Source organism: Dinoponera quadriceps, unplaced genomic scaffold, assembly GCF_001313825.1.
Source record: "Dinoponera quadriceps isolate SergipeBrazil2010 unplaced genomic scaffold, ASM131382v1 scaffold37, whole genome shotgun sequence".
Taxonomy (NCBI): domain Eukaryota; kingdom Metazoa; phylum Arthropoda; class Insecta; order Hymenoptera; family Formicidae; genus Dinoponera; species Dinoponera quadriceps.
The window spans coordinates 2724892-2743994 of NW_014554446.1; the positions used below are offsets into that span (position 1 = coordinate 2724892).

The window sequence follows — 19103 nt, forward strand, 5'->3', positions numbered from 1 at the left end:
TTATTAAAAATGGACGTGTTTTACGAAACCTCCGGTTTAATATTGTTCGTCCTCTCGTACCTTCGTACGCGGTAGAATTATCCCTTCGTGGCGGGACTTTGGCACCGAAACAGGCCACACACACACGCACACAGAGGATCGATTCGCGCCGCGCGTTTTTCAGCGAACGTGGCGGGGGAACGTGCAGTTCGATGGTCTTGATTAAGCCGCGACAGGAAACGAGAGCGCCGGGAAGGCAACAACTGTTGCTTCGTTTGAGCGCGCGGGATACACGCGCGCGTACTCTGTACGCTCATAAAATATGAAATTACATCCGGCGCATTTTTCAAGATAAAAGACTGAACGCACTTTCGCGAGTGCACGCGATACCTCCCCGCGGCCCGGCTGCGGAGAGAAGCAGCACAGAGCCGGAACACCGCGCTTTCGCTTGCGCGCAGTCAGACGATAAGATCCTTTTATTTGTATCATCTATATAGTGTGTCCACGTTGTAAGAACGGAAGCTATCGGTACGCGCGCTACCGTCGAGATCTCCGGGGAGATCCCGGCGCAATGGGTATTTTGAGGAAAATTTCCACAGGATAAGGAAGCTCGAGAGAGCGCATTAATTATAACGCGACGAACTGCACGTATTCCGCACGCGGAGTGACGTAAGATCTCGCGAAGGGATAAAAAAGGAGCCTCCGAGCTTTTTCACCGAAGGTGGAGGAGGGGGGGGGGCGAAAGCAGGGCGAGCGGCGGAGAAACCACTTGAGAAACGGAGCTTCGGCTCGGCGATGCGTCTAAACGTTTCTTCCCATCGGCGGACGATTAATTAATTATAAAGAACGTGGATTATTTTAGCCACCGCGTGGCAACCGCTGTCAATTCCCGCGCGAGTGATTAATCCCCGGACTAATTGCGGATTCAAGCCCGGGCAGGCTTTTATCGGGACACGTCTGACATGTCGTGGACGAGCGAGTGAGCGATCTCGCGCCGGCTATAACACGCGACCCACGACGACGGACGATGATATCGTGCGACGGGATTACGCGTATTAGAATCTCGCGCGTGACCTCTCCAAACTTTCGCGGTGCGTCCCTCATCACCATAATTTAAAACGAAAAGTTAAATTAGCCCTCCGTCCTAAAGCGGGTAAACAACCGTCCAACGTAATCTGCGGACCAGCCGAACGCGCGGTAAATAACGCGCACACCCCTCCCCCTCTTTTTCTCTGTACGTGTCTCTCTCTCTCTTTCTCACGGCGGTCGCAATTAGTGCTCGTGGAAGCGTTATTTTTCAAGCGCTTTTCGGAGCGAGACAGCCCGGTAGTATCTCGAGGGCGATAGCCGCGTGTTCGCCTTGTCGCGCGCGCGCGAGAGAGGGAGAGGTCGGGGGAGCCTCTAACGGTTTATTTACACGACTCAAACACATTTTTCACTCTCTGCGGCCTCGGAGGAGACGGGGAGGAACATTATCGGCCGCCGCGTAACCGGCCGTTTCTCGACCATTAAACGTCATTACGCCTGGGGTGCGAGCAATAACGGCCCGATCGCTTATCGTCCGGCGACCAGGTGAGATACTGATCGATCATTCGCAGGCATCGAGAACGCGGAGCCGAGCACGGAACCCGGAGATCCGCCGATCTCGCGCGACAAATCGGGCAGCAAGTAGCTGTTTTATCGGTACGCAATGCGAACTCGACGTAAACGCGGCTGAAGTGCAAATAAATAAGGCGCGGAAAGGGCAGCTCCCGGCCGCGGCTGGAATATCGCAGACCTCGCGATTGAATAACGCTGCGAGGAAGGAAGCGAGAGAGCGTGCGTTCGCGCGATGACACGAATGCGGACCGCGGCTTATCCGATGCACGCTGATGGACTGGAGTGCATAAAGACTACACGGGGGAAAAAATGCGCGCGATCGTAACAGAAAGATCTGTGAAAGAGGGAGGGGGGGGGAGTGCGTCGTTAGCGAGACTGACTCTCCGCGAGGTCGCGACGGAAAGTAAGAAGCCGGTTGCGCGCTCGCTTCTTCTTCTTTTTTCCGCTCGATCCGCGGCGCACGTACGAGGGCAAAATTTCGGCGGAAAACCGCCGGCCGCGAAGTTCGCCCACGTGAATAACGGCCCGGGTGTGTTTATTCATGCGGAAGCAACGCACTGGGAAACAAGCAGTGCCCGTCGCCGCATTCTGTGTGTTACGTAAATGAGACACCCGGCCACGTCCAGGCGCAACTTCGTCCTTGTTTGTTATCTTACAAGCGTCTGCGGATGCTTATAAAATGAGGATAATTAACGCGGATGCCGCGCCCTCGAGATAACCGCCACCTTCTCTCGCCGGTGTTCCGCGGTTATCGTCGGCGCCCTTTTGTCTCAGGCGCGCGATGCGCCCTTCCCTAAGCGGCGAAAACGCATTAAGACAAACGCCGCATCGAGATAACGCGACTCGCGCGGCTCGACCGAATCCGCGAAACACGCGGATTCAACGGGACTCATTCCGCACAGGGGACAGTTCGCGCCGTAAATCCACGGCGATAATATTTTTCACGCTGATGCTATTCGCGTGTGCAGCGCGCCGCCTGAAATTGCTGGACGTCGAAACGTCCGGCGTTTTTTATTCCCCTTTTCGTCAGAAATGGTCGGGCGCGCGCGCGCGCGCACCGATATGTACTACGCCTGTTATTATATTTTTTGTTGGTTCTTTTTTTCTTTTTCACTTTTGATATATTTTGTACGCAATAAAAGTTTGCGTCACGGTGAAGTGCTTAACGTTCCACGCGTTCGTTGTTTTATTAATCACACTGTGCGTTCGCGTTCTCGCGTCTTTTCGATGATATCTTCGCGGCGCGCGCGAAATGACGCCGCGTTAAAGAACGGAGTACGCTCGCGGATATGCGCGTTTACGGAAAAGGGGAAACGGCCGAGACTCTCCCCCGGCGTTTCGTCCGAGCACAAATCCGGTATTACTCGAAATTGATGGAATTATTATCGCGCGTTCGATCAGCGTAATTAGCTGCGACTAATATTTGATGAGTTTAAGTCTACACGCTCGCGCAAACCAACAACTAAATATCGCATCGAGAGGCGGCTCCCGCCGCGACAATGCAGTGAAAAACAGGGCAGGCTATTTCGCGAGAGCTCAGCAATATCGGGCATTATGTAACGGTGCGTTTAGTAGATTATAATGCATTATACTTTATAATAAATTCAACGCACCGTTGCATGATGCATAATATTAATTAATAGAAATGGCACTAGAATTGCGTTATAGTGCACGCCGTGGCACTAAATTATAATGAGAGTTACAACGGATATTAGGTATTGGCCGTTTAAAAAATAAGGTAAATCCAGCCTCATGAGAAGCCCAACATCGACCGCCAGCGCCGATAAATTACATCGGTTCGTTATTCCGAAACTCGCAATGTTCAACGCTGAAACGGTCTAGCACGGCGCGCGCTCCTACCTTCGAACCGATCGCCGGCGCAAAAGTACTGGCGTTATATTTCAGGCTTTATAATTGAAAAGCAACACGCGCGATGATTTGATATTCAATTACCAAGCAAACAACGAATGAGAATGGCCGTATTCCGCGTTTCTCAATAACACAAAAGTGCACGTCCGCCGTTCCAGCGTTGAAACACCGGGACTCACGAGTCCGCGAATAATCCTATCGCCTACCTGTCGCGGATCGTCTCTTACTTCGACATCGTCACCGGGCGGACGGCACGTCGGCTGTAAGACGATCCTTCTTTCAACTCTCTCTCTTTCGTTTCGGAGGGACGGCTTATCGCCTCACGCAACTGCACGAACTGTCACTCGCGGGGAGGAAGCATTCGTGACGGCCGCAAGTGCCGTCGTGGGATCCAACCGTCAGTCGTAGCGCGGCTACGCGAGCCAGCGCGACCAAAGAATGAGAATAACAATCAGATGATCCATGACGACAACGAGGAGGAGGAGGAGAGAGCTCCGAGGAGGACACCGCTCGCGCGCAAAACCCTCTCCCTCCCCCGAGCGGAGCGCGTTATTACGAGCGCACGTTCTCCGGCAATCACGTCCTCCTCCGTCGGCGACCCGGCCGGCCGTTTCCGACGCGGCTAATTAATCCCGAATACGAGGCGAGAGAGGCACGCGCGCGCGATAATGGGAATCCCGCGGGCGTTTTAATTAGAGCTCGGGTCCCCCGCCGTCGCTGCGCCGAGTACTTGACCTTCCTCGCGGGAGATTTAATTGAATCCTCCTCGGTGGCGAGCCGCGACGGTTACGCGTACGTGCGTGGATCAAGCGCGCTCGCATGTCGCCGTTGTCGCGGCTACATGCCGCACGTAGTGCCAGTCGGTCCAGCGCGCGCCAGGTGGACAATCGCCAGGTGTCAGCTGATCCCTCGTCGAGAGGACCGAGAGACCCCCGCCGGCTCGCCGAGCGACGCTTTGCAATGCGGCCCGCCGCGCGACGTCCGCAACTACTGCGCGACGCGCCGTCGCGTGTGCCCACGTCCTACACTCCGTGTTAAGCTCGCCCTTAGCGTCACGGTCTGTCACTACTTGTCCGCGCCGATGTTTACTACCGATCTGCCTCTGACACTGGCCTCCGAGAGCGTCCGCGCCGCGAGAGCGCAGGAGTACTCTCTCCTCCGCTCCTTAACGACAGCTCCGAAAGCCTCGTCGATATCTCCACTCGGTCGAGTCGCGGAAGAATCACTTGTTCACACTCTGGGTTGCTGGCCGGCCGTCCCAGCCCGCGATACTCCTTATCACGCGCGTTACTTATCATCGACGAGTGACGGCCGACGGTGACGATTCACCCATGATCGCGATTTAGTCCCGCTCGCTGGACCGAGTCTCGCGCGCGAGGCCAGTCCACGCAGGGGAGCGCGCGCGTGTACGTGTGTGTGTCGGGGTTATGTATGTGTGTGTATATATATACGTGTGTGTGTGTGTGTACACCCGCCGCTGTGGGATCCAGGTCCGTTCGTGGCGCGGTGCGATGGAGAACTGACGTCCTGACGGGCTGCAGCGCCCCGACGACGGGCGTCCGGCGAACCATCCGCCGTAAAACGGAGCGGCGGGAGATCCGCCACCACCCCCGCCGGTTTCACCCGCGCGCAGCCACCCCCGGAGAGAGCGGTCGGTGCTCCGCTTTCGCTCCGTGCCACCTTGTCGTCGAGAGGGCACCGTCGTACGCGCCGACTACTACGCGAATTGCACGAAATTTCCGAAAGTGTACCACGCGCGCGCTCCATTTCGCGCTATCGAGAACGAATTTTTCGGGATCACGTCGGATTTAGCTGCGACAAGAATTCGCCCGACGTTCGGGGGGTCAAAGGGGAGCCGACGAGGTGGGGCGCTGTTGGTCCATTAGCTGGATATTCGGCGACTGACACGTCAATCGTTCGCAGCGTCGGAGTTGATTTATTTCATTAGCGTTAAAACGTTCGATTCATTATGTAATCCCACCTCCTCTCTCTACCGAATAACATGAACGAATGTTAGATAAAGTTATCTGGGTTAAACTCGATTGCGCTCCAGAGACATTTTGCCGCGCGCAGGAACGTTTCGAAAAATATGATGGAACGGAGAGGAGATTACGTATGCGGAAAACTCGAAACGTCGTCGTAATTAAACTAAAAAAGTAGCCTGTCATGACTCTCGCGGGCAATAATCGATCGACTCTTCAAATACACCCCGACCGTGGCAGTTCATGTAAAATTCGATTCTAATAGTCCCCATTATTTCTATGTAGACAATTCTCGTGATACTTCGCCGATACGTTCGTGCGTTTTTTCCCTGCGTTTCTCAATATAGAGAGAAGAAGGAAGAAAGAAGAGAGGTAAACGTCAAGCGGACTAAAACGCTGTGTGAAAGTGTTTCGTATCAAATTATACTGGGTGTCTCAGTGTAAGGAGAACACTTCAGTATCTCCTTTGTTTTTAATATGAGAAATATTTAGAGCGCAATTTGAGTCGTTCCGAACGAGAAATATCGTGGAGGAAAAATTTTTGTCTACGGTCATTTTTTCGGATTTTTTTCCAAGTCCCTATATTTAGATCCCCAAGACATTTAGGCATTTTCATTACGCCGCGACACTCCGTATATTCGTTATACGTCTGAGTTTTCCCACGTTGTTTCCCGTGTAATGCGCATCGCTCGGTGCACTGTGCAATTTATTTAAAAGTTACATATTTGCGAAGTGACGTGCCACGGCGGCCAAGAGTGGCGAATGGGCAATTCGGACACGAGAGAAGACGAGGTTCATGTAATTTCTTAATCAATATGGCCTAAATCATTCTTATATGACAGAATAAGGCTCGTGCTCGTTCTCCGAGCTGCGTGTTTTCCAAGACTTGCATGCATTTGCAAGCGTCACGTGACTCGCGGAGGCCCACACCGCGTGTAATAGACGGTCTTACATCACTCAAAATTGGTTACGGTACGAGACTAAAAATTCCGAGTTGCAATCCCGCAACCGGGGATCGCTCTATCCCGACATTATTGCGAGAGGAATAACGTCGACGCTTCGTCCTTGACACGCTTAGAAAAAAAAGGGGCGGAACGTATTAAAATGTATTGTCTCTTGTGAGCGGAGCGTTATCGAAAATAGCGCTTGAATCTGCTGTGCGACGCTACTTCGTGTGTCACGTTGGATATACAATTTTCGATAACTGGGTCATTGTAATGTGGAATAGCCAAAGGTCGTCTACTCAAACGTAACAATTCTCGAGTGGTATCGTATAAAGACGAGAGCTTGCTAGCTCATATGAGCGCGCGAACGCGTTATGTGTATATAATTCTTAACGTGATTACACCTTCGTATCGTCGAACGAATAACACACTGACACGGCGCTTACCGGTCGCTTTGCAGTCTTACGTTCTAAGCTGTATTATTAATTAAAGGAATTAACTTCGGTAGCATATACATGGCGCGCGACCCTCGCTCGTGGAAAGGAAGGCCGAACGCTTATATCATAGTCTAATTTCCAATTAAGGCGTTGTTAATATCGGCGCCAGTGGGCGTTACACCTCGTGGATTATATTACGATTTACGTTTCGTATGTGTGGTCGTGACCGTTCTTGCGACTGAATTTTTTATAATCGTATTACACGATTGACGAGAACAAATTTCAACTCGTGAATGAGGCAAATATTAAAATTTTAACTACGGAAGAACGCCGATCGTTTTTCAGTTCGATGAGAGAGAAAAAAGCTTGGCGATTTTTGGAGCGATTCGAACTTCTTCCTCATTCCCTGAAAAGATAATCAGTGAAAAATCTTAGAAATAACAAGAGTTACTTCTCAATTAATTTCAAGTAGGCTTTGAAGGAATTTTAATTTGAGAACCAGTTACGAAGACACAAAGTTAAAGCGTTTTGTTAAAAATCGAGAGAGGGAGAGAGAGAGAGAGAGAGTGTGTGTGTGTGTGTACGTTTCGTTGGATTTTTCACTAAGGAAAAATCAATTTCGGATTCATGAATGTGCACCGGTAGTAACCATCAGTGCGCGACTTTTGATATATTCGCTACGTATCGTCGGGAGCCTTTAACTGCTCGAACCGTTGAAGTGTATCATTCGGTAACTACTATACCTACAAAATCGACATTAAATTCAACGTATACGACGACCTAGATATCGGCTCAGATCTCTTCCTAATTATTATACACGAAGTATTCGCAATACGCAATTCCACATGAAACGAGTATGATCATATGAAAGAATAATCACGTAGTACGCTTACGAGAGAACGAATCTCAGTGAAAATACGACGTGTACCTTTTTTTTATATATATATGTATGAAAGCAAACCATAAAATAACCAAATATAAAAGCTACCAGACGAAGCGATGCGATCATTTCCTGACTTATAAATGCGACGGCAAATGTATTCCTATCAAAGTGGCAGATATCGACGTGAGCGGCACAAAGATACAACGTAACAACGCGACCGTTTTCCTATGAGATTTTTTTTTACGTATCTTCAATACTTACTCAAATAATTCCGCCGACTAAAATGAAACTCATTTTACGGACGGATCTTTGTACAAGGCGAATTCAGCTGACACTTCGACGACCGATTTTCATCGATCAGACGAGACGATCTGTTATGTTGCGTACATAAATATAGTCTAACCGACAAGATTTTATACACAACACCGTTGTGCCGTTGATTTCCTCCACCTTCGCCAGCCCACAATAATTTGAATGAGACCTGATTGCGCGGATTTTTATTTCCCCGATCGTCGTTTTTACCGTCGAAAATACCGCCGGCAGGCGCTTGCTCTTGTGTTACCGCCAGTTATCGGAATTTCCCCCGGCCAAACTGGGATGTGCCTGTCGTTAAAATTAAGATCGGACATTCCGGCGACACTCCGCGTCTCGACGAACCTTATTTTCACCGACTTGCACCGGTGCGCTTTGCCGTTCGAACGGTGCGACGTCTGACACGTACGAAACGGACGCGCGGACGTTTCGCGGCCCTCCCTGCTCTTCGACCCCCCTCAACAACCATCAGGATGGTTGAAAGGCGCGAGGAATAGAGGTGGGTAGGTAGGTCGTTTCACACAGCAGCGCCTCGCTTAATTACTAGTTACTAGTAACAGGAGTTAGGAGCGTTTAGCTCACAGTTCACGCCATCCAACAAAAGCTTATACCGTTAGGACGAACTATTCCCATTGCTACCCTAGATTCAACAACGAGGCTTCGTCCGCGCCCGGATTCGTATTACTTCGAAATCATATCAAACACAGATACACGAGGCCGCGAGTTTCACGGGAACTGCAGTTAGCTTGGGTTTACAATATATAATTAATCCCGTAACTTGCCGATACGAGTTGCCGAGCGGAATATAATATCGGGTCTGTAACTTATTATCCGTATAAATCGCGGGGAAAGTCGTGTTTTACGACAACAACGGAGGCGTTAACGAAGCCTCATGTCCCGGCCAATTAAATCGCGCATATATTCGCGCGCTCCCGTATCTGAGCGCGCAAAGATAGCGTGCCGAGCGATAGAGAGTGGGCGGATTTCATTTCTGCCGAGGAGAAAGAGGACGTCTATATGCATGTATTTTTCTTTTTTTCCCCCTCCCCCCCCAATCGTCATTTGTTTCTCCGAACAATGCGATTGGTTAATACAATTTATCGCACACCGCTGCAACTTTACTCGCTAGCGCGGTCATTTTCGGGTCGCAACATTTCTGAGTCATAAATCTCATGTTTCTTGAATTGCCGGCGAAAAATTCACGAACGATAAATCGGCGTTTTTCGACAAGCGTGATTCGGCGATATCGAAAACAAACGCGCGAATCAAAGCTGCGTTGTTAAAAAAAAAAAAAAAAAAAAAAACTCNGATATATCGATTTACCTCCCGTGCGCACCCGTGCAACTTTGCTGCTTTGACATTTGCCCGGCGAATGAAGCTAATCAAACATTTCATTCGATACAGTAGCACGGCGGTCCACGCTATCCGTAACCACTTTGTTGTGTTCGCGTCTAACCGTCTCGATTAAACTCCCGAGATCGACCGCGCGCGCAACGAGCCCTTGAGGAAAGAAGGACGCGCGGGTTGCGATCTATTCAATTAGAAAAATGGCACGCGATGCTTTAACGTTTAACGCACCGGGTTTACCGATGTAAAAGAACGGGCTCGCGAACTTTCCGTAATTTCCCCAAGTACCGGGACGCTTCCTCCCCGAGTCTTCCATTCCTCTAATTGCATCGTATATTAAGAACGCTTCGATTGGAGAATAAATTTCCATAAAATTAATACTTGATAAGCTCGATGGTCGACGAAAAAAAAAAAAGGAAAAACGAAGAGAAAAATAAGAAGATGCGCGAGTTACCCTGCGGGAACACCGTCGTGAATAAATAAATATAGAAAAAAAAAAAAAGAAAAAGAAAAGAGAAACTCGAATATTTTGTCCACGCCTGAAGTATAAATAATTCGAGCTGGCAGCGGGTGCCGTTGGATTGAGACGTACGAGGGCGAAATTATCAAGAGAGATGGTCGGCGTACCACCGCCAGTAACCAACGTGGCCCCGCTTCAGGGTCGAAAAATGGCTCTTGTAAGCAAGGGCGGCAATTTGGGCAGCGGACATCCCTTGTCGCCTTTGGCGAGGCTTCCGGGCCATCCTGTGCCGCTGAACACAGCGTTCTCGGTCGGCTGTATCCACACGCGTATAGTTACATTGGGCTTTGCGCTGCCTACGCGTGCATGTAGATCGAAGGGAATGGCGATACTACGTACACTAGAGCGGTTAGACCTGGTTGGCATCCGTTAGCCGTAGCCCATACACACGCAGATTGGATCGGACATTGCACGCCGTCAGCTCAGCTTCTGAACAGGGAAACTGCGTCCGCCGCAGCTATACCGTCCAATAGGATACGGACTAACGCAACCACGCGTACATTTAGGTTATCGAGTTGTAATGTACGATACGAAAGGCAATCTGGAAGGCCCCGTCCTGACGAGATCGTCGTGGAATTCGTGTCAATTTCGGACCCCCCCCCTCCCCCGCCCCTTCTTCGTGTGCACGTACGCGTACGTACGCGCGATTCCGTTTCGGTAAAAGCGCCGGACGCGTACGACGACACCTGCTGATAACCAGCCGGAGGAAAAAGAACGCCATTCCCGGTCTTTCTTTCTCTTTCTTTCTTTCTCTCTCTCGAAGTCGACCGTGAGATTTTTCAATTCACCCTTCGAACAAAGCTGGAGCTTCGATCGAGGTTGACTGTTGAAATGACGCGTTCGTACCTATTTACAATCAGAATTCGCCATTCGAAAGGAGTCCTCAGAGTGCGTTTGGCCCCCCCCCCGGCGTTCGTACGTGCAGGCACGGAGCACGATCCGTCTGCGAAATCGGCTTCTTCGCACTGTCGTAAACCGTTAATGACTCGCGTAATTTAATTGCGGCTCGACACGAAGCCGGGATGAGGTACGGGTAACACGGAACGGTCCGGCTTTGCTAATCTACCGCACGTTGTACGCACGCTTGTGCCACGGCGAACGAACGAAGGCAGAGGACGGATGGTGGTTGCTCGGTGCCAAGAAGTGCAGATTTGCTATTTCCGCGAGCACACTCCTCCGGTCCCGGTGTGCTACGTAACCGACGTACGACCCTTTAACGGGTAACAAGACCGCCAACAGCGGCTTCATTTGCATTTATTTCTAGCAGACTTAACGTCGACCGCGCGATGCAAAAGAAAAAGGAGAGACAGAGAGTGAGAGGCGGAGAGAGAGAGAAGGATGACCGCGCGTAAATTCCAAACAGAGATATACGTTCTCGAGGATCGTTCACGGTGAATCTGATCAACGTCGGGGTAAACGCGTAAATCGTATTGTTGCGAAAATAGTTGCCCGCCAAAATAGTGAGATTTAATTTGCATTTTTTGTCCCAGTTCAAAGACCGTTTCTCCTGTCGTTCCCGATGTAAAATCACAAATGGCTCTAATGCAGGGAAAAAAGCTTTTATGGGGACACGAGACGTCGAAACGTCATGCTGTAAATTGCACGTATCTTTTTTCCAACGTACAACTTCCGACCGTTCTAAAATTCATTTCGTAGCACGCGCGGAATTTGGAAATATTCTACCGTTGCGATACTCGCGAACATCGTGATCCTCGTCTCGAGTTACCTAGTATTTTGTATTTTTGGTTACCTTCGTTCCTCTGTTTCAATTTGATATAAATTTCAAGTCTCCAGCAGACGTCGAAAAAAAAAGGGGAGGGGGGGAAGGACTCTCGGCATTTGAAATGTCGCATTGTGAAACGACGGAGAGGAAAAATACGAACGCTCGTGGCGAGAAGAGGTCGATCGGGAGGTCGCCGCGGAAGAGAAAATATCGGGGGCGAGCTTCGGCGAACGAGAGAAACACATATTTACCCCCGGTGCGCGGCGGTGAGTAGGTCGAGATACACTTTCTCGATACGTTTTATCGCCTCATTCCATTAACGTGAGAAATACCTCCGTAAGATCCCTGGTAATTGCGCGCGATTCTTCCGTTCTGCCGTTCGGCTTCATCGTACATTCTAATGAAGGCATCAACCTTTTGGGCGAGAACAAACGGTTTCGCATCCTTTTCAAACGAGAGCCGTCCCCCCACTCCCCCTCTCCCCTACCCACTGTCGACCTGAATTCACGGGCGTACCTACCGCCCCCGGCCGGATCGGTTTAAGTGAAAGAAGAAGCGCCGGAATTACGTAGGATAGATGCAGTAACGCGAATCGCCGCCGTCTCGACCCCAAGATCGAGCATCGTGGATTTCAATTTCTCACGGAAAGAAGCGTGGAAGCTCCGCCATTAAATGAAGGTAGGAAGGAAGCCCGAAAAGCAGCGGCGTCGGGATGGGCGTGCGTTCTCTTGGACGACGACGACTAGTTGCTTCCCTTCCATTATCCTTCACCTTCGATTTCCGTTAAACTACCGAAAGTGTGCGCGCCATTGGTCGTCGTCGTCGTCGTCGCTCAGCGCAGCGGAAAAATCGATAGTTTAATGCGACTTTATCGTCGCCGGGCCAGCGCGGCGGTTACGGCGCGGCTGTGAATTTCGCGAAACGACGCGGGGATAAAAGGTTACAGGGAATACAGTTGCGCGCCGGCGTTGTTAAGGACACTCGAGAATCACAAAGGGTTTGCGCAAACCCTCGCGCGCGGTCCCGCTGGCGTCTTCGCGAACTTCGCCCGCCGAGGTCGCACGTCGGTCTGAGCAGACCGACTCTGGCTGGCTGGCGCGCGCTCGGAAAATTTTCGCGACGGAGAGGAAACGCTGGAAATATCAAATCTCCGCTGTCAGTTACGCTTTCGCTTGCCGTTACATCCATTATCGCGGATGCGATCGCGAGTGAAAATTCAGTCGACGTCGTAAGACGAGAAATCTCCTCGCGATCTGCCGAAACGAGATTTTCGTTTTTCCCCGTTTTTTTATTTCACAGACAGAAAGTGAGAGAGAGAGAGAGAATCATCTTCGGACAACGGACGACGCTAATTCGCGAATCCGGCTGAAAATTAGTTGGACGACTACGCGCGCTGCGCGTGACGGATAACGCCATAAATTTCGTCATATACGGATCACACGCTTTCGGGTGTGGACGCGAGACGTGGGGCGCGGCGCGATCCTCGCCGGCGGTAGAACCGCGATGACCGGTTGTCACCTGCCGCCACGGCAATTGTCAGCTTATGCAGGGACGAGCAGGTATTGCGCGCGCGAACTCCGCTCCACAAGCCACTCTAATAAACACGTCGTAAACCGGCGCATTATACGCGTGTGCGGCGCCGCCAACGACACGGTGGGGCGCGCGACGCGTTAACAAACGCGATATAACCCGCCCTGCGAACACACTGCAATCAACTGTACAGGCTATAAACACCTGAGATCTGATCGGCCGCGTTTGTGTGGCGAATATTACTTCGATTAGGAATTGCCTTTATTTCCGGAAAAAAAGTCAACGAGGTTCGTCGTTTACTGTTTGCGTGCTTTTCTTCATTCGTTTTGTTTTAAATTAGACAAATACAAGAGACGTCATCTTGTTGTCTGAGAAACATCTTTACGATGTCTCAGGACGTCTCGATATTAGCCGGGTTAAATTGATACTTTCTAATTGCACGGCATTTTCTCGCACTTTCCGAAATTAGTCCTGTTAACAGCTTTGATATTTCAAATCTTTAAATAGAGATTCGAAGCTTCGTAGTAGTTAGTCTTCGTCGTCAAGCGTCGAATTACACCGGAGTTTCGGGATTTCGAACGTGTCGAGCAGTGCTATTTCTAAATTGTAGACGCGCAAAAATCAATACCTACGTATACAAATAACAATTTCTGTCATTATAACGCAATTTCGCGCTGGAATATAGACAGCGTCCGGATGAAGCGTCGAAGAGATGCGCGAAGAATATTAATATTCCAACGAACGAGACCTTAATGAAATGTCTGCGCACGGACACGCGCGTGTTTAAAAGACACGGAGGGAGGGGGGAGGGCATTCAACGGCGAAATATTGCAGCGCGAGAAATTAAATCGGAAAGACAAGCAGAGAGTTATTCGAACGGCGAAAACTTTAATTGGAAAAACTTTAATGAATGTCTACAAATGAATGGACACGTTTTGCAGACGCCCATAACGACATTATTATAGCGTAAGCAACGCGATCATATTTCTTGATGATAAGTTACCGCGCAATCAGTGCGCCGTGGCGGCGGCGACAGATCGAGGTGAGGTATAGAAACGAGCGGCCGGAAGGTTAACGACGCGAACGATCGTACGAAATTCCGCACGTCCGTCGCGCGCGGAAGATTTATGAGAGACAAACAAGAGGCGGACAGGTAACAAATAAAATTAACGCACCGCCCGCGCGTCCCAGAAACTCGCGGAAACTCCCGCCCACGCCGGATCATAAAAAAGTAATAAAAGCCGAAAGCTCCCCCGTCCGCGCTTTCTTATCCGTCGACGCTAGAAAGAGAGAGAGACACGCGTCGAATAACCGCGGAGCTCGGCGGAGCCGTGCGCGCGAAGCGGCTTAAAATTTTTCCCGTGACTCTACTTCGCCGTTCGTCGAGATGAGCCGCACTTGCTTCGGCTAAATTTGAATATTTTTTTTCAAGGCGACGTGCTTCTCCCTTCTCCTTTCTCTCTCTCTTGTCTCCTCACTCTCGCGACGACGATGAAGAAGATAGTCGCGGCTTAGCGCGGCTAACCATAATCATTAACCATCGCCGGGACGAGGGAGGATAGGCATCGCGACTAACGAGTGCCGTGCTCCCAACTGTGCTCGCAGAAACGACTGGAACACCGAGAGGGTGGCGGAAGGAGGGAGGACGGAATTGCGAAGGGGGAGGTAGACTGGCAGAGATACGAGAGTTTAAATAACTCGGTACCGGGAGCAGATAAGGAAGCCCGGGCGAACGGGGGCGAGAGGAAGTTGCAGGGCGCCGCGCGAAGTTGGCGTGCTCGTAAGCACTATTGTTTCGCTTATTGCACCGATCGCTTTGGATTTCGGCATAAACGGGCCCCTGTCTGCTTTTCTCTCCTGGTATTAGTCTAGTCTCTGTCTCTCTCTCTCTCTGGCGCGCTCGTGTTGTCCCCGTCTTTCCTCGACACCTCGCGCTACGCAATAGCTTCCTTAGCCCTTTGCTATGCGCGAGGTGTATCGCAGATCGAGACGGAAACTGCATTTAACTCGACCGCCCGCCGCACCGGTGTTCCCACCCTTTGATTTAGGGGAGAAGTCGCCGCTCGCCCGTGTTCCCTCCCTTTCCCCCTTCGCTCTCGCCCACGAGGGAACGCTTAGAGGAACCGATGGAACTGCGCGCGTGTTGTTACGAGAACGCGCACAATCGCCCGGTAAAATCATGCGGCACGATCGACGCCAAGAGAATCATGAATAACAATCCGGGCAGGAATTTCAAACGGGGACTGGAAAGGCCCTGCACGATTTTTTCCCACTTGTAAGCTTTGCGAACCCCCCCACTTAGGCCCTGCACGGAAATGTAACGCTCGTGCAAATTAGGGTCAGATTTGTAAATCTAACTAATCTTGACATGCCTAACTAGGTCTTCTCTTGGCACGTCTCTGACTAGGCTATATCTTGTCACGCAATTTCGAAGGAAATTCAAACGCGGACTTGTAGCCCGTTCGTGTGAAATTTTCGACTTACACACTATTTTCGAGAACCGAAATCGAAGTTAGTTAATAGTCGAGAAAACTACTTCTCTATTCTCGATTATTTACGTGGTGTTCAAGTAACAAAAAGGATATTACTCGCATAGAAAATAACTATAATTTTCCCTCAGTGTATGAACGCATGCCGTGTTAGGGACATCCACGTCGGTGCCTATTCAGTGCCTATTCACGAAATTCCACTCAGAATATACCTTCCTCGGCCATATCTAGGCTCTACGGAGGCAGGCTTATTTGGGGCATGCCTGCTTAGGGCTACTATAGACTTCGATTAAATTCTACCCGGGAAATTTGCGTGATTCGTACCGGAGTAGGAAGCGGTGACGCAGACGTTCATCGATTTTCGGTCGTTTGTTTTCGTGCTCGACGCTTGCAAAGAGGAGGGGGGGGGGGGGCAATTATATCCGCCTCTTCCAATGAAGGCGATTTATTCGCGGGACTTAACGCGACGGACGATAAATAAACTTACGGCGTATGCCGTGGCCGCTCGCGTCACACTCATTATCGCGTCGATCCGAAAGCAACGCGAATGACCGGCAACATCTGTCCGGCCGAAATAAAAAGACGCATTCAGTACGCGTATGCGGCGTGGCGATCGCATATCGGCAAATATGCGAGTCGGTAGGCGACGCGCGCGGCATAGCGACGTTTAATTAGCGGCGGACACTTTACGCAGCGCCTGCAAATCTATCGAACGTTAGCGGCCGGATATCCGATATATCGTCGGACGTACCGCAGAGCTGGAGCGCGCGCGCGAGAGACCGCAGTAACGTTGCATCGACCGCGTCATATGTATTCGCGATTTGCCTGAAACGCAAATCCCCGTTTTCTCCGACAGGAATCCGCGTTATACGTTCCGATATCTGCCAATCGCGCGCGCGCGCAGCGCTCATTCAATGGACGTGCACTTAGGGCCCGAATTTGATTCGGATGGTATTATCGCTCGGCATCGTGCGAGTGCGTTTCGCAGCTGCCGGCGCGGAGAGACGAAATGATTAATGAAAGATAAAGCGCGAGAGCAGGCCGGATGCACCGCCAACTACCTGCCTGCCTGCCTACCTGTCGCTAGTATAATCGAATGTATGTCGATGCGAATCATAAACACGTGATGGATATGACGAAGGGGAATTCAGCGAGCTGATACGTAAGATTTTTGGTAATTATGTGCATACGGCACACCCCGTGCGATACATTTAGCTAACCAACCCAGCTAGGAGTATCAGAATCGAAGTCTGATCTCGTTTCCTATCTGGCTCAAGTTTCGAATGCGGCGAAATTAGCTTTTCCCGGCGAATTAATTCATCAGCGTAATTAAACGTGTAAAACGAACAATTAAAACCGGCTTCGGTATTTTTTTCGAGCCAAATATCTTTTCAATTATAATGTTAATTATAATAATATGTTTATATATTTCAATTATAATGTTAATTATAATAATATGCTATCTATGTCATTATCTTTTTAAAGCAGACAATATCTTATCTTGATCGTAAGCGTCTCATTGAATTTTTAGGACAGACTCACAGTTGACGATTAAAGATCGCTTAGCTATTTTTTTAACACGATGGTATATTCTTTTTATCTTTTAATTGTTCGGAGTATACACGAAAGAAAATATTTTGCCGGTACAGCAAATTTTATACTGTCGCAGCAAAATCTGTCAGTTACTACACGGACAGCAAACCGATTCGCTAAGAATACTAATTGCCATTCGCTGAATTACTTTGCTGAATCTACAGATTTCGCTGTAAGAAGTAAATAACGAGAAAACACTATTGTTGTTTTAACAGCAAATTAACGTGTCCTAAGGACAAATTCACTCGGCAGGATATTTTCTATTCCGGCGACAAAATTGTTTCTGCTCTAATTACGAATAATTCGCTAATTTGATTACGCCAACTAAATTTCATTGCTGTCACAACGAATATGCAGTAACAACGAGATGTAATTTCGCCACAATACAAGCAAAATTACTTTCCTCCGCGTATAAAATCACCAACGAGGACACATTCTCTCGCAATAAACTCGCGAAATTTTGCATTATTGTGTATTCCGAGGGAAATAAAACTAAGTATCTTAATCGTTCAGGCGCTTAATGCCGAAAATGAAAAGCTCGCGACGAATGACGTACTCGCGGTGAGTTTCTTCGGCGTGCGGGGTTTGCCGCTGGGAACTCCGTTCGGAGAGAAAACACACGGCGGAATCGTCCGCATACGAGGACGCATCCGCATTTGTTTCAATTCAGCGACGTTCAGCGTGCATCGTTCGCGTGCGTAAATCATCCGGGCGGACGCGCCGGCTCGTCGACTCGAGAATAAAGAGAGCGCTCTGCGAGGGACAGCCGAAAAGTGATGCCGAAAGTTGAATCGTCAGAGTCAGAAAACAGTCGTTAAAGCCAAAGAAGCGCTTCTTACGTCGAACCGTCGTCGCGGAGAAGGACGACCGCCAAGGACGAGAAGGAGTTATCGGCCTCAACCTCCGGCAACCTTTTTTGCGGGTCGGCAGCCGGCGGATTGATATGACAAATCGTCGCTATTCCACAGAGTTGAAATTTTCGCCGAACACAATGGTCCGCCGCGTTATTTACAGCGGACGCTGCTTGAACGCACCACTATAAAAAAAGAAAGAAAAAAAAAGAAAAGGAACGAACGAACGGCGCGCGCTCGTTCGCCATCCCGCGTGTGATAGACCCCGGGCCGTAATCGAGGACGAAATTTACGAAAGGTCAGCGATTGCGAAGACGCTGATATATATCTACGAGTATTAGCACTTCGGGGAGTCCATACGGTACGTTACGGGGAGACCTTTTGAGGCTCGCCTTTCGTGTCTAATACGATGGCGGTATATTATCGCGCCGAGTGAGTCATACATTTTCCGCCGCAATGATTCATAACGGCGTAAATTTCAATTCTCGAGCCCGCGAGCCGACGGACGCTTTTCCCTCGAGCGAGACAACGTCGTACGCGGCCGGTAGCCATGGCGCGAAATTAAAATGATTCTTCAAAAAGAGAGGGAGGGCAAGAGAGAAAGAGAGAGAAAGGGGGTCGGAATCTCGAAGTCAGTCTTATCGGTAATCTCGCGAAGTCTCTCGCGAACGAACGATTAAAAAGCAAAGGAGAAATGAATAAAAACGTTGCCGTGCGACTGCTGGAATTGCTCGCTGCGGAAACAATGTTTGTTCCGTTTGACGAGAGCGCATCCCGCGAAGATACATAATTCGGTCGACACAGTGACCACCGAGTGTCCGGTAACGCGCAACGCGATTAACATACGCGAGCGTCACGTAACTAATTTTACAGCAAAAAGATCGCAACGCGCGCCCTGGCACGTTGATGCAGGTACTGGAAAAGCAGCGGCAAGGCCGCGCCGCGAACGGTATATATGCACGAAGTTTCCAGTACAGCAACCCTCCCTCTCGCCAGAGACCAACGAAACGGCAATATGACTTTAGCGAGGGGGACGGGGAGGAGG

The 19103-nt window shown here is 50.0% G+C and overlaps 1 protein-coding gene across 2 annotated transcripts in view; it reads right to left on the reverse strand.

Annotated features, from left to right (window-relative positions):
- LOC106749201 (protein turtle homolog B-like) overlaps positions 1–19103 on the reverse strand; it is a 390009-nt gene that overhangs the window by 342840 nt on the left and 28066 nt on the right. The window contains exon 1 of one of the 2 annotated variants that reach the window (XM_014628411.1): positions 3654–4939. The exons of the other annotated variant lie outside the window; for it this stretch is intronic. The gene's annotated coding sequence lies outside the window, so the exon portion shown is untranslated. Of the gene's footprint in view, positions 1–3653; positions 4940–19103 lie in introns of those variants that run through there. 2 annotated transcript variants of the gene reach the window in all.